A 14246-nucleotide genomic window follows, 5' to 3' on the forward strand; every position below is an offset into this window, starting at 1 on the left:
CAGTGCATCCAGGTTTTTTGTGTCTCACTAATCAATTTCCTAAGCTTGTTTTTCAAAACCCCATTGTGCCTCTCTACTAGTCCTGCAGACTGAGGGTGGTATGCGCAATGATTTTTCAGAGAAATCCCAAAATAACGGCTAAGTTGTTGTATAGTTTGATTTACAAAGTGTGTGCCATTGTCACTATAAATATTTTCCGGTATGCCAAATCTAGGAATAATTTCTTTAACGAGGACTTTTGCAACAGTAGCTCCATCTGGATTTTTTGTTGGAAAAGCTTCCACCCATTTGGAGAACATATCTATAATGACAAGGCAGTACTTCTTATTTTCGCATTTGTTCAGCTCTATAAAATCCATACAAATAGTATGGAATGGATATGGTGGTGTAGGGAAACTCCCTTGCTTAGGTTTTAATGCCCCTTGTGCATGATGCTTGTTACAAACATGGCATGCTGCACAAAAAAATTCTGTGTAGTTTGTAAATCTATACATCGTAAACACTTGATTCACTAACTGTACCATCCCCCTGTTGAGACATGGCACTGCCCATGGCTCAACAAAGCTGCATATCTAAGCAAGTTAGATGGCAAAATCGGTTTCCTTTCTTTGGAGATGTACAGTCCCTTCTCAAGGATTGCTCCTCGTTTTATCCACTTTTTTTTTTCTACATTTGTAGTAAGTGTCTGCATTGTTTTTAACATTTCTAAGTCTAAAATCTCAGATGGTTGTAATTCCTCACTTAAAAGAAATATTTCTGAAGCTAAAGTTGCTTGCTTTGCAGCTGTATCAGCCCTCGCATTACCTTTTGAAATTCTATCCTGTTGCTTGGTATGAGCTACGCATTTGCAAATAGCTACTTTCTGAGGCAACTGAATAGAGTCTAACAAGTCTAAAATAAATTGCGCATGATTAATTGGTTTACCAGTAGATGTTATCATTCCTCTATTTTTCCACTGCTGCACAAAAACATGTACAGTAGAAAAAGCATACTGACTGTCAGTAAAAATTTTCACTCGTTTACCTTTTGCCAAGGTACATGCCCTTGTCAAAGCAATCAATTCTGCTGCGTGTGCAGATAAGTTATGCGGTAAAGACTTTGCTTCTAAAATCTCAGTATCAGGAACTACTGCATACCCCACTAAATTCTGTCCTGTAGGACCCCTCCTGCATGAGCCATCCACATAGTATGTCACCTTGGCATCATCCAAGGGAACATCTGTAAGATCTTTTCTAGGTAGTGTCTTTTGCTCAATCTCCTGCAGACAGCAGTGTGGTTTACCATCCACCGGGGTTGGGAGCAAGGTTGACAGATTCAAATTTGTGCATCGTTCAATTGTCATATGAGGTTGGCTCAACAGTATAGTCATACAGGAAAGATGTCTAGCAGGAGAAAGATATGCTACTTTTTCTTGCAGTAAAATAATTGCGACTGCATGAGGCACTCTCAATGTGAGAGGGTGGAACAACACTACTGAGGCTGAAGCCTGTACTGCCATTGCAGCTGTGACTACTGCTTGTACACAGTGGGGCAGGGATCGCGCCACTGGGTCCAACTGTGATGAATAGTAAACTATGGGGTGTTCTTTGTCCCCATGCTGCTGGGTTAATACTGATGTCATATAACCTTGGTTACAATCTAGAGTTTGAAAAAATCATTTATGATAGTTTGGTAATCCTAAAACTAATGAAGAAGCTATCAGTTGTTTCAATTTGCAGAAAGCTGATTCTGCTTCTGGTGTCCACTGTAATAAATCTTGTGCTGCCATAGGCTTTTTGAATATCAAGTTGGTCAGTGGAGCAGATTCCAAGGCATAGTTTGGAATCCAACTCCAATAAAAATTAGTAGTACCTAGGAAGGACATCATTTCCTTCTTGGTAGTTGGTTTAGGTGCTTGTAATATTGCTGTTTTTCTGTCTTCATCTAATATTCTGCCTTCTTTGGATATTACATATCCCAGGTATTTGACCTGTTTTTTCCAAAGTTGCAGTTTGTTTTTGTTTACCTTGTGTCCTTGAGTGGCTAAAAATTGTAGTAGGTTCATAGGTTCATACTAGGCTATCTGCCCTAGGGCATTTATAAGCCTAGCCAGAGTGTGTTTGGCTTTCCCCACCCATTTTAAATAAATTTTGCTATGCCCTTTTTCGAGGTAAGTATACTGTGCCTCTGTCTAACAGTGACACAGAAGTGATATATGGGGTAAACCTATGATCTCCCATCCACTCATCAAGATTCCTCTTGAAGAGAGTCAATGAGGGACTCTGCCTAACCTGGACTGGGATTTTATTCCAGAGTGAAGGGAGCCTCTGGGTTATGAATCTGTCCCTCCAGCATGTCCTATTTATTTCAATGCTGAGGTTCAAGTCTCTCAAGCATGTGGCTCAATGGGATTTGGATTTTCTGAGGTGCAGCATGTCCATTAATTCTGGGTTGGACATTGCTTTATACGTCAGGCACAGATCGCCTCTGAACAGGCAGTATGCCACTGAGTAGAGCTGGAGTTTCTTTAACCGGGCAGCATATTGCATCTGTTTGAGCCCTTTGATCCTCTTGGTGAGGTACTTTTGGGGTCTTTCCAGTTACTGCAGGTGTCTGGTAAGGTACATCCCAAAAGGGGCATTGTACTCAATTATGGGCCTGATGAGGGATGAGTAAAGAGGCACAATGACCTCCCGTGATCTAGATGTGAATCCCTTCATGATTAGGTGGGCTATATAAAATGTTTTTCTAACCACTTTGGCCACATGGTTGTCAAATGAGAGATTGCTATCAACTTGGGTCCCCAGGTCCCTAATTACTTCTTCTGTACTTAATGGATTACCAACTATGTGGTAATTTGTGGGCACTTTGTTTTCGCCAAAGGGGATGACTATACACTTTTTGGCGTTTAGCTTGAGGCCATGGCTCTGGCACCAGTTGTCTGTTTCTATGAGGCCCTTTTGGAGGATGCTTGTGTTGGCTGGAGAGTCAATTATGGTGCCCAATTTGCAGTCATCTGCGAACTTGGTCAGCCACAGTCCTTCCGTGTTGGCCTGTACCTCCGAGAAATATATACTGAACAAGAGAGGTCCCAGGACTGAGCCTTGTGGGACGCCACTTGTAACTGGTTTGGAGTCTGACATGGCTCCAGCAATTCTAACCATGTGGGTTCTGTCCTTGAGCCAGTTTGCAACCCATCTAGTGACATAGGGGTTTATATTTAAGCTGGTGAGCTTATCTATAATGCCCAAGTGGGGTATTGTATTGAAGGCTTTTTGCGAGGTCCAGGTAGGCTGTGTGGACCACCTTCCCCTCGTCAATGGCCTTGGTGACTGTTTCAAAGAAATGAACCAGGTTTAAGAGGCAGGATCTGCCCTTAACAAAGCCGAACTGGGTAGGATCCAGTGTCTGTAGGTCCCCAATATCTTTATTTATGAGGTCCATGATGATCCTTTCCATAGCTTTGCAGACCAAGCTAGTCAGGCTTATGGGGTGATAGTTTCCAGGATCTGTTGAGGCACCACCTTTGTGGAGAGGGACCACTGTTGCTGTACGCCACTCTTTGGGTACATATCCTGTAGTAAGGCTGAGATTGAACAGTAGTTTTATGTTTGGGTTTAGCTCTTCTTGGAGTTCATGTAGGATGCAGCCCGGGACACCATCTGGTCCCATTGATGCTGTGTTTTTTGCTTTGGAGAGGGCGGCTCTTACCTGAGCATCTGAGATGTCAGGGGGGCAACACTCTGCTGGGATAGATATTTGCCCTTTTGGTGGGGAGAGGGAGGTTGAAGTTTGCACTGAACCTGTCAGCTAGGATGTTAGCAATGTCTGTGGGTTCGGTGTATTTTTTGTCATTTTGGACTAATTCTGAGCATATCTGTGAATTCCCTCCCAGGTTCCTAACATAACTAAAGAAAGCCTTGTGATTATCCTTAGTGTCCTGTGCAATTTTTCTCCCAAAGCTGGCCTTAGATGATTTTATGAGTGCCCGTAGTTTTGTGCTAATACTGATCAGAGATGCCTTCCCTTTCTGGGATTTTGCTCTATCATGTAGTAGCTTCCTCCTTCTATTGTATAGTTTGTTTATGGCTGGGGTCCACCAGACAGGACATCTGCCTTTGGAGGATTGGGTCTTGGTTTTATTTGGGATTGCATGATCCATGCATTCCTGAAGGTGTTCATAGAATGCGTTTGTAAAGGATTCTGTGGTCTGGGACGTATTTTCCACAGGCCCGGGGGCTTTGAAGGATTCCACCTCGGTTTTGAGGAGTTTGAAATTTGCTTTAGAGAAGTTTTTCACTGTGGTTTTCTGGGCAGGGGCTGGGGTCGGGATGTGAATATCCAGTGAGATTAGTTTATGGTCTGATCTTACCAGTGAGGGATACACTTCTTGTCTGGAGCATAGAGTCCCCATGTTGGTGATGATCAGGTCCAGTATGTTTTCCCCTCTTGTGGGAGTGGTAACAAGTTGTTCCATAGCATTTGAGTTTATAAATTCTAGGAACCTTTGGGCTAGGGTGTTGGAGCTAGAGTAATGCTCCCAGTTTATGTTTGGGTAGTTGAAGTCGCCCAATATAAGGGTGTTTGGAGAGACCTTCATATTTTCCAGTGTTTTCAGGAAAGCCGAGTGGGGTTCCTGGGTTTGGGAGGGTTGGTATAGTGTATAGTAATGCTATGGTATCTTCTCTGCATTCTTGCTGGGTGGGGGCTGCCAGCAGAATGTCGTCTACATAAAGTAAAATCTGAATGCCTTTCGGTGGGATAAATCCCGCCAGGTTACTTGCCATTTCCTGTGCGAATATTGTTGGACTTTCACAATATCCCTGTGGTAGTCGCGTATATGTATACCTTTTCCTCTGAAATGTAAATGCAAACCAATGTTGGCTGTCAGGGTGTATCGGTATTGAGAAAAATGCATTGCTAATATCTACCACAGAAAAATACTTTTGTTGAGGTTTCAAATCATTTAATATGGTGTGGATCTGGCACCGTAGGTGCCCTGGGTATAACTGCATCATTTACAGCTAGTAAATCTTGGACCATACGCCATTCTCCATTTGCTTTCCTATCAGGAAATAAGGGTGTATTGCATGGTGAATCGGGAGATTCTATCAAGACTCCTTCCTTAAGTAAGGCTGCTATTATAGGTTTGAGTCCTATTTCTGCATCCTTTCTCAAGGGATACTGTCTCTTTTGAGGTCTAAATGCTGACTTTGGCATGATAGTGACTGGTCCTGCTGTACGAATAAGTCCTACATCTGATTTCCCTGTTGACCAGAGAGTCTCTGATATGTCTCCTAAGGCTTTTTCCTCTTCCTCTAATAAAAGTGCTACTCAGCTGTCCTCACTTGCCTGTGAGTGTACAGCTGGGTGTGTCTGCATTATCCAATTTAGTTTCTGCTTTTGTACTCCCTGTTCGGAAAGTTCTAACTCTGTCTGCTTTTCCCACCTTGTGACTTTTTCTCCTAGGTCTGTCCACTTCACATTTCTATCTTTAGTTAAAATCACATGTGGTAATCGATTAGATTTGTAAAGTGCTAGGAATTCCCAGGGCAATGAACAGCTCACTACACTGTTTCCTTCTGAGTCCCAGTACACATTTCGTAATGCTAATCTGTTAGCATGGTTTTTAAACAATTCTTGCTCATATTCTTTATCAGGTCCTGGCTTGCTACAGTAATATAGACTGCAATGCAACAAATGCTGTTTGTCAGTGTCCAGGGAGGGGAACTTACTGATGGCTACTTTCATCAGTTCTTTGGTTACTGCCCCTGGACCAGTAGTAACTAAGTCCTGGCTGTACCAATAAAATGTGACACCCTCCGGTCGCACTACAAAAGTATCCATTTGTCACTGTGCTTCCATACCCTGCATAGTTGGAACTATGGCTATGCCAAATATCTGCATTAGGTCTCTGCCCAAGAGATTCACTGGGCATTTTGCAGAAACAACAATTTTGCTTTTCTGGGTCATCCCTGAAACTGGGTCAGTTATCGCTATGTTGTGGGAGAGTGGCTCCCGATACAGCTGTCCATTAGCTGCTTTCACTAATATGTAGTCAAGTGATTCTGAATTTTCTGGTAGTTTGGAAGGATGTATCAGGGTCCGTGAAGCCCCTGAGTCACACAGGAATCTAACTTCCCTCCCCTCTACCAGAAGTGTAACTTCCGGTTTTGTGTCTGCTAAGTAGAGCTCTAAGCTCAATACTGCTAAGTCCAAAATTTCATTTTCTTCATTATCTGCAATTTCATGTACATCCTCTATTTCTTCTGTCACATCCTCTACCCCTTCTATCACATTTGCACTTGTCTTTTCTTGTTTATTCCTTTCCAGTGATTCTTGACTACCATATTGTCAGTCCTCACCCTCCTTGTCTTCTGTGGTTACCTTTTTATTTTGCCTGCAATCCCTTGCTAAATGTCCCTTTTTCCCCGCATTTAAAACATTCACCCCTTTTCTTTCTCTCTTCAAAGTCCTCTGATCGTTTATCAGATTGTTTGTTTCCCTGGGCATTTTTCTTACCCTTCTTCCCAGTTTGTACTAGAAAGACTTCTGATCCGTCTTCTACTGCAAATACTTGAGTTTTCTTTTTCTTTTTGCTATGAAATTGCCTTTTGGCATGTCTTGCATATTCAAGTAATGACTGTAATCTACTTGTACAATGATCTACCATGTGCTTTGTAATAAAGCTGCTAATGGGTGCAATACTGCTTTTCAAAAATGCATTCTTTAGCTGCTGCTCATATGGGGAATCATGTGTTTGGTCTTCAGGTACTTGCATTCCACAATGGTTATTAAAACACTCTAACAATCTGGCATAATATCTATCAACAGTTTCACCTTCTTGTTGTATGCATTGATTAATGCAAGTCCAATCAGCCCTTGGCTTCCACTTCTCAGAGATTCGGTCCGTTAGACCTATCACTCTGTTATCCAGTTCTGCATTACTATGTGGGAGTAGTCTAAACTCTGCGTCATGGGGATTCCAGTTGCCACTGATCATGTGCCAATCTGGACCTACGATTTGTCTGACTACTTTCTCTACTTCCTCTCCATTCAAATGGTAACTTAACCTCATGCCCTGTAAGTCTTCTAAGAATTTTCTAAAATTAACTTTCGGATGGGGAATTCCCACTGTGGCTTTCTGGATGTCTTCCGGTGTCCACGGTCTATATACTAGAAGTGTAGGGCCCTGCCCTGCCTGTCTTGCTTGTGGATGTGGTACTTCTATGAGTGGACATATCTCTTCTTCACTCATAGCTTGTGAATTTTTATTCATTTCATATGATTCAATATCCCCTCTTAAAATGCGTGTTCGAGACCTGGTCTCGATAGGATCTCTGACAAACGGTTTTGGTTTTGCAGGAATAGCTGGATATAGCGGTGGTGGATCAGCTTGTCCACTCACTTCATATTCTGGTAAGGGAAGCAGTGGGGGTGGAGGGGCTGTTGCTATTACCAAGTTATTGTCTTCTTTATCTAAAAACATTGTTTTTGAATTTTTAATCTTTTGTTCCCTGCGGTTTGCTTCCTCAAGCCACCTGTGTGCCTGAGGGACTCCTAATTGTTGTTGCTTTTTTAGCTGACTTTCCGCATCTGTTTTAAGTTGTCTAACAAGTTTAATAAGTGAAGGTTTATCTAAATTACAATCAAATTTGTATTTATTAACCCATTTTGTATAATACCTAACATTATCGGCACGCTGTAATTGCATATATTTCGTGTCTTCGGTTAAGGGCGGGTCTTGGGAACTTTTTGTGCACTGATTTCCCATGTTGCTTTAGCTAAGTTAAAAATTGTTACATAACCATTTTTATCATGTGGCACCACGACTTACACCTTTTTTACAGTTTATCTAGAATAACTGCCTACCTATTCTGTTTCCCTGATCTATGACAAGACAGCAATCTTTTTTGTCCCTGATCTGCACTTGCAAATCTCCCTGACAAAAACAAAAATACTGTAACAAGTCCCTGATCTAAAACAGAAAAAAAGGTAAATTCCTCCTTACCTGAGCCTCCGTGTGTTGATCCCACCGGAATATTGACTCGTCCTCCAATCACAGATCAGAAACAGTGGCTGGCCTCTTTTGAACGACAATTCAGTCGGAGGTCTTTCAAAGCAGAAGAACCGATGTGGCCTCTTCTCCATACGGGTTCATGCCACCGGGCCCAATTCTGACCTGAGCTAGAGTGAGAGATCTGTTTCTGGTCGGAAGGACCAATCTGTCAAAGGAAAAATATACTCTAAAAATGATCAATACACGGTAGGTTCAGGTTAAGGCACTGTAATCATGCAGCAAGGAGACAAAAACATGCTAATACAGAGTTTGTCTGACTAGAATCAGGAAATGCAAGCATTTTTATACATTTTCTAATAAGACATTGCCTACCAAGCTGATGTAGTAAATGACAAGTTTTAACATCATCATTACATAGCAGTTGTTTTCATGATTTTCTGCTTGTACTATCAATTTTTGTGAGAAACTTCCTAAGAAAAACAGCATGGCCTTGGCTACCACCGGTTAGATATATGCAATGTTACCATTCAAGGTACTATGGCTAATTTGAGCACAAAGCAAGTATAGATTGCAGTTCATTTCTCCAACAGTCCTTTGTCTGTTTTATCTCTTCCTTCTGCAGCTGTGCGTGTTCTCATACTTCGAACAGAGCTAATTGTTCAAAATCATTACATTATAGGATATGGCATTGTTCATTCATTGCTTCCTGACCTAGCAGATAATCACCTGCTTCTCAAGTACATTTCCAAAAGGCATAAACATGAATTTTGCTGTGCTAGCAGTTACTAGGTCAGAGGGCATCTTGCAAGTTTCAGAAAGCACACTGCAGTTTCAAAAGCATCTTTCAGTCTCATATAAAACTAAGCTGTATATAAAATAGTGCATATAAAATAGAATGAAAAACGTGTTAACTCATTTAGTTTCTAACTAGCATTAAGCACACACATTAATACATACTTTTCTGACACTTTCTTATCTTTGCATCATCTTTTTCAAAGTTTCAGGAATCTTTCAGTTTGTTATGTGATCTCTTACATAGGCTAGGATTACAGTAGAACTTACAGAAGTATTATCTGACTACTTTTCACAGGATTGTGTTCATAGGGTGTTTCCTGGACACATCAGTTCAAATATATTTTCATCCACTGGAGAAAAATTAGATCTGTATCAAGATCTTTTCCTGAATTTTTCCAGTTTGACATCTACTTCTGCAATGGAATTCTTCAGGATAATGGCATGTGTGATATTTATGAAACCTCTTGTGAGACTCCACATAAGAAAAATGAAACATTCCTTATATCTCTTTGTCCTCCAGCAACCCCTGAGATTTCAAATTCCAGTTATGGGACACATGAAAACTGGAGATTTTGTGGTGCAGACTCTAAATTTAAAAAATTGAGGTACCCCATTCTTCCCTCGTACTCTACTTCAGTCAGTCACAACAGATGCCATGGTCTTTGCTTGGAGGACTATGTCTATATAGATAAAAGTACAGGTTCTTTGGAGCAAAAGTACAGAGCAAAGCATATTATCATAAATAATTTCAGTTTTCTCAACTATTTTTAGTATCCAGGGCCTCTTAACATGTGCACAGACAACAAAACAGTAATGTGGTACATAAGTATGCAAGGTCTGGATCTTACCCTGTGTGCAGACTAGCCATGGTAGCCAAGGATATAGGTTTTCAGCATAATCTTCTCTCTCTCTCTCTGTAGGCACTTTACACAATGTAAGAGCAAAATTTTGTGCTTGACAACTGAGTAGGACCATGACAAGCCCTCACAAATTGAAAATGAATCAGGGAGTCTTCCAACAATTGATCTAGGTATGGGGAACACCTCAGATACATTGGTCTACCTCCACTTCAGCAATCAGTCAGCAAAATTCTGTTCCGCAAGTCCATGCATCCATTCAAGATGGCCTGGAAGACAGATGCTTCTTTTCCATTTCAGGTATTTGTTAAGGTTTTGTGTGTCTGGATCACATTATTAATTCTCTGTCTTGCACATTGGACTATCCACTGCATCAAAAGTATTCACAAGGTATTAAGCTCTAGTTATAGCATATTGCAGGCTACAGAGTATCTCCATTTTCCCATATTTAGATGACATGGTTATCTTTGCAGAGTCTTTTTAAGTGTCAGGAATTTTTTTCTTGGGTGAGAGATCTTTTACACAAAATGGGATTCCAAGAGAACATGCAAATGTCTTTTTTGACTCCATCACACAGGATTATGACCCTGTGGTGTCAGCTCCACTCCTCAGTTCAAAGAGCTTTTCTTCCACAGAAAAAATATATATTTTTATACATCTATTTCTCAGGTTTTCCACTCAGACATCAGTCACTGAAAGAGAATATCTGAGGATTCTGAGTGTCATGTCATCAGTGATTCTCACCATACACTCCGCAAGAATCCACATGAGAAAGATACAATTGTGTTGAAAGTCTCTGTGGTCCCAGCACCAATATCATGTCTTTTCAAGTTGTAGTGTTTGAGTTTGTCAGAAGAGAGATCCCTTGGTGGAGACAAGAAATATTTTTAAATCTGGATCTCCCCTTCCCTCTCCATGTTCTAAATCAGTTAGTCAGTATAGACACCTTAACTTTGTGTGGGGAACAGTTTCAGGAGGTATAAAAGTGCAAGGTTTGTGGGACACAAAGGACTAATGCAAGTACATAAATATAAAACAGATGCTTGCCTTAATCCAGTTTCTCAACTCTGATTTCTGGGACATTTTCCACTTGTTATAGCAGAATACCACAGTCGTGCTGTATACCAACAAGCAAGGGAGAATCAAGTCTTACCTCCTTTGCAGACAAACCATATAGCTTCACAGCACAGTTTCGCTTTACAGACATCCCACATTCTGTCAGAGAAAAACTGTGTGGCAGACATACTGGGAAGGATAAAGGCAGACCCTCATGAATGGAAACAAGTTCTGGGCATTGTCCAGGATTTGATCTTTCTTTGGGGAGTTCCTTGAGTAGATCTATTTGCCTCGTCTCTGAACAATCAGCTGGGAAGATTCTGCTCCAAAACTTATTGCAATAAGGCCTGGAAGATAGATGCCTTTTCTGTCAGTTGCACAAGAATGTCCATGTATGCTTTTCCACCCATTCCACTGATATTCAGCGTACTTCTGAAGAGTCATAAGGAATCCCCCAAGATCATTGTGGTGACTCCCTTCAACCTGGACAACCATGGTTCTCCCTTCTTTTGTAAAAGGCAAGGGAAAATTATCACAAACTTCCTTGTAGACTGCATCTACTCACACAAGAGCAAGGATGTTTGATACACCTTGATACCAATCAACTTGAATTGACTGCCTGGGTAATAGGGTCTTATTTTCCTATAGACACTTGCTTACTGATGATGTATAGCAGGTACTAATGGATGCAAGAAAACCCGTTACTAGAAAAGCATATATTAATAAACTGAAAAGGTTTTTTTAGTTGGTGACAACAACATAATCAAACCCATTCAGGGCTAGTTTTTCTCTAGTTCTCCAATATTTGTCTGAGTTGTTATCCTATAACCTTTCTTACTCCCCCATCCAGGTTCATTTATCAGCCATTTCAGCATGTCTTCCCATGGATCCTCCTTTGTCAATGCATTGTCACGTCAAAATGTTTTTGAAAATGGTTTTGCACGAGACACCTCATAGAAAACTGGGTGCCACTTCCTTAGGATCTTGATTTTATGTTAGAGAAGCTAACACTTGATCCATTTGGACCAGCTAACCTGAATGAGTGGAGGTTCTCAACATGGAAAACAGTTTTTCTGATTGCTATGACCTCCACAAGAAGGGTATCTAAGTTGAAAGTTTTACAATGAGTCAACTCTGTCTTATTTTGCACCAAGACAGAGTTTTCTTGAGAACTAATCCTTCTTTTATGCCTAAATTATCCAACTCCCCATTTTCTTTCCTGTACCTAAAAAATGAAGGAGAAAGAATACTTCATACCTCAGATGTCCACAGACAACTAAGGTACTATCATGACAGAAGAGTACTTTTCAGATCTTCAGATCAATTCTATTTTCTATTTATTGTGAAGGTAAGAAAGGATAATTTGTGTCAAAACAGACTTTTTCTCAAATGGTTGTCTAAGGTTCTTATATGTTCATAGGTTCATAGGTGTGTACTAGGCTGATGGCCCTGCCATGTTTACAAGCCTAACCCATAGGATTACCCTGGCATCATCTCACCCGACCTCAGTTCCCAGTGCCTCTGTCAAGTAAAGCCACTGGAGTAATCCCTCGGGTGAATTTTCTATTTCCCATCCACTCATCAAGATTTCTCTTGAAGAGGGCCAGTGAAGTGCTCTGCTTGACATGTATGGGAAGTCTATTCCATAGCATGGGCAGTCTCTGGGTTATGAACATGTCCCTTTATCATTACATTTTGTTACACTTACCAAAGAAAAGTATTCCAGGCAGGGTCTAGCCCCACTCCTTCAGGACCTTTGCTGCATCTGTGGCTTTTTGGAAAGGGATGGATTCTGGAAGTATTCTTGTAGTTGCAACTTAGTTGACTGCACATACTTCTGAAAAGCACTATATGCTTCTCTAGGTCTAGATCAGTCTTTGCTATGACCATTCTCCAGGGCTCCTGGACCCTTCTCCTTCCACCTTCCAAATGTAGTAAACTTGGCTAATCTACATGGTAACCATTTGAAATGTCAGAACCTGATAGATTAAATTCCAAAACATGGAGACTGATGAGGCCAAAAATAGATTTACATACACTAAGTCTGAGATGGACATTTCTCACAGTATTCCCTATACTCCAAGGTATGGTAATCTTGGAGTTGGTATATATAAATTTAGGTAATGTGGAGGATGGCTTGCCCCAACATCGAGGGATGTAGGGGGCTTGCCACCGTGCAAAAAAAAGTAGTTTAATGGAAAAGAGCAATCTTCGAGATTTGATTTTCTTCTGTCTTTTTTTTTTTTTTTTTGGCTTGTCATTGCTCGGAATTTCAAGTGCCAACACTTCAATATGGAGCAAATCTACCAATATAGCTAAGGGTATTGGAGCAGTGATCAGTGTGTTGAACATAGTACCGTTGTATATGTAAACCTACCAATCAGTAGATGCTTGCAGAATCACTGCTGCTGTAGCTACTTTATACCACCATCCCTACATGCCACTTGTTTTTTGGGGGGTGGGGGGGGTTGGTGTTGCTTATGCAAGTGTGTGGACATTTATTTCTTGTTCTTTCTAGCATGCTGCTTCAGGGATCAGCCTGTGTCTTTCTGTTGGCATGAAAGTGCTGTCTAGCTTGGCACCCAAGCCTGCATTTTTACTCAGCTCAGCTCAAGCTGTCAATTTGGGCACATGCAATATGCCCTGAAGCTTTGTAAGTTAGCTTGTTTTTATGTCCTGTGCTGGATATAATCCATATAGCTAAGGCTACTTGTAGCAGTGATCTACTCTTATGGGAAATTTACTTACACAACTATACTTTCCATTCTGATATAGGTTAATGCAGATTTTACAAGAAATCTGTAAATAAAAATAATGTACGTCAAATTTTGACATTTCTAAATCTAATCAAATATATGCATATGTTGGCATTAATATTCATTTCTAGAAAATATAATAACATGATTTTGTAAGTTTCTTTCAGGCTTTGCATTTCAAATCATTTAAGGCCCATTGTTGCTCAGACACTAGCAGCGTGAAAGGTAAAGTTTCTCATGGATTTGCACGTAGAACTGAATCTATTTTCATCACATATTAATGAACCTACTCTGGCCTTACTGTGGATTCTACTTACTGCACACTGATGATCTGCTTATTCTGAAGTCAGGTAAGAACTTCTATATGATCCAAAAGATTTCACCAGTCTTTGGACTGGCACTAATGTCCTAATAACAACAGTGCTGTAATGGTTTTGGTGAGTTGTAAAGACATAAATATGCATTTTCTATTCAGTAATATGACCAGATCACTACTGCTGTTTTCCAAGTGCAGAATTCTAATATATGTGGGGGTGGCTAGGTGAGGAATTACTTACAACTGCATGTTGAAGACAAAGTTAATTTTGACAGTTCAAACTCAATTGCATATTATACCATCTTCTGAAAGCTGAAGCCAGAAAATCTACTGAGACCAATCTAATGGTCTCTAAACTTAGGTATGTATTAATGATTAGAGTGGATCCCTATTTACATTTCAGTGCTTCTTCCCATCCCCCACCCCAAAAAAAAAAACAGAAACAAAAATGAAGGAGAAGAACAGAA

This window comes from Protopterus annectens, chromosome 8.part1 (assembly GCF_019279795.1).
Source record: "Protopterus annectens isolate FY-2018-M chromosome 8.part1, PAN1.0, whole genome shotgun sequence".
Lineage (NCBI taxonomy): Eukaryota > Metazoa > Chordata > Ceratodontiformes > Protopteridae > Protopterus > Protopterus annectens.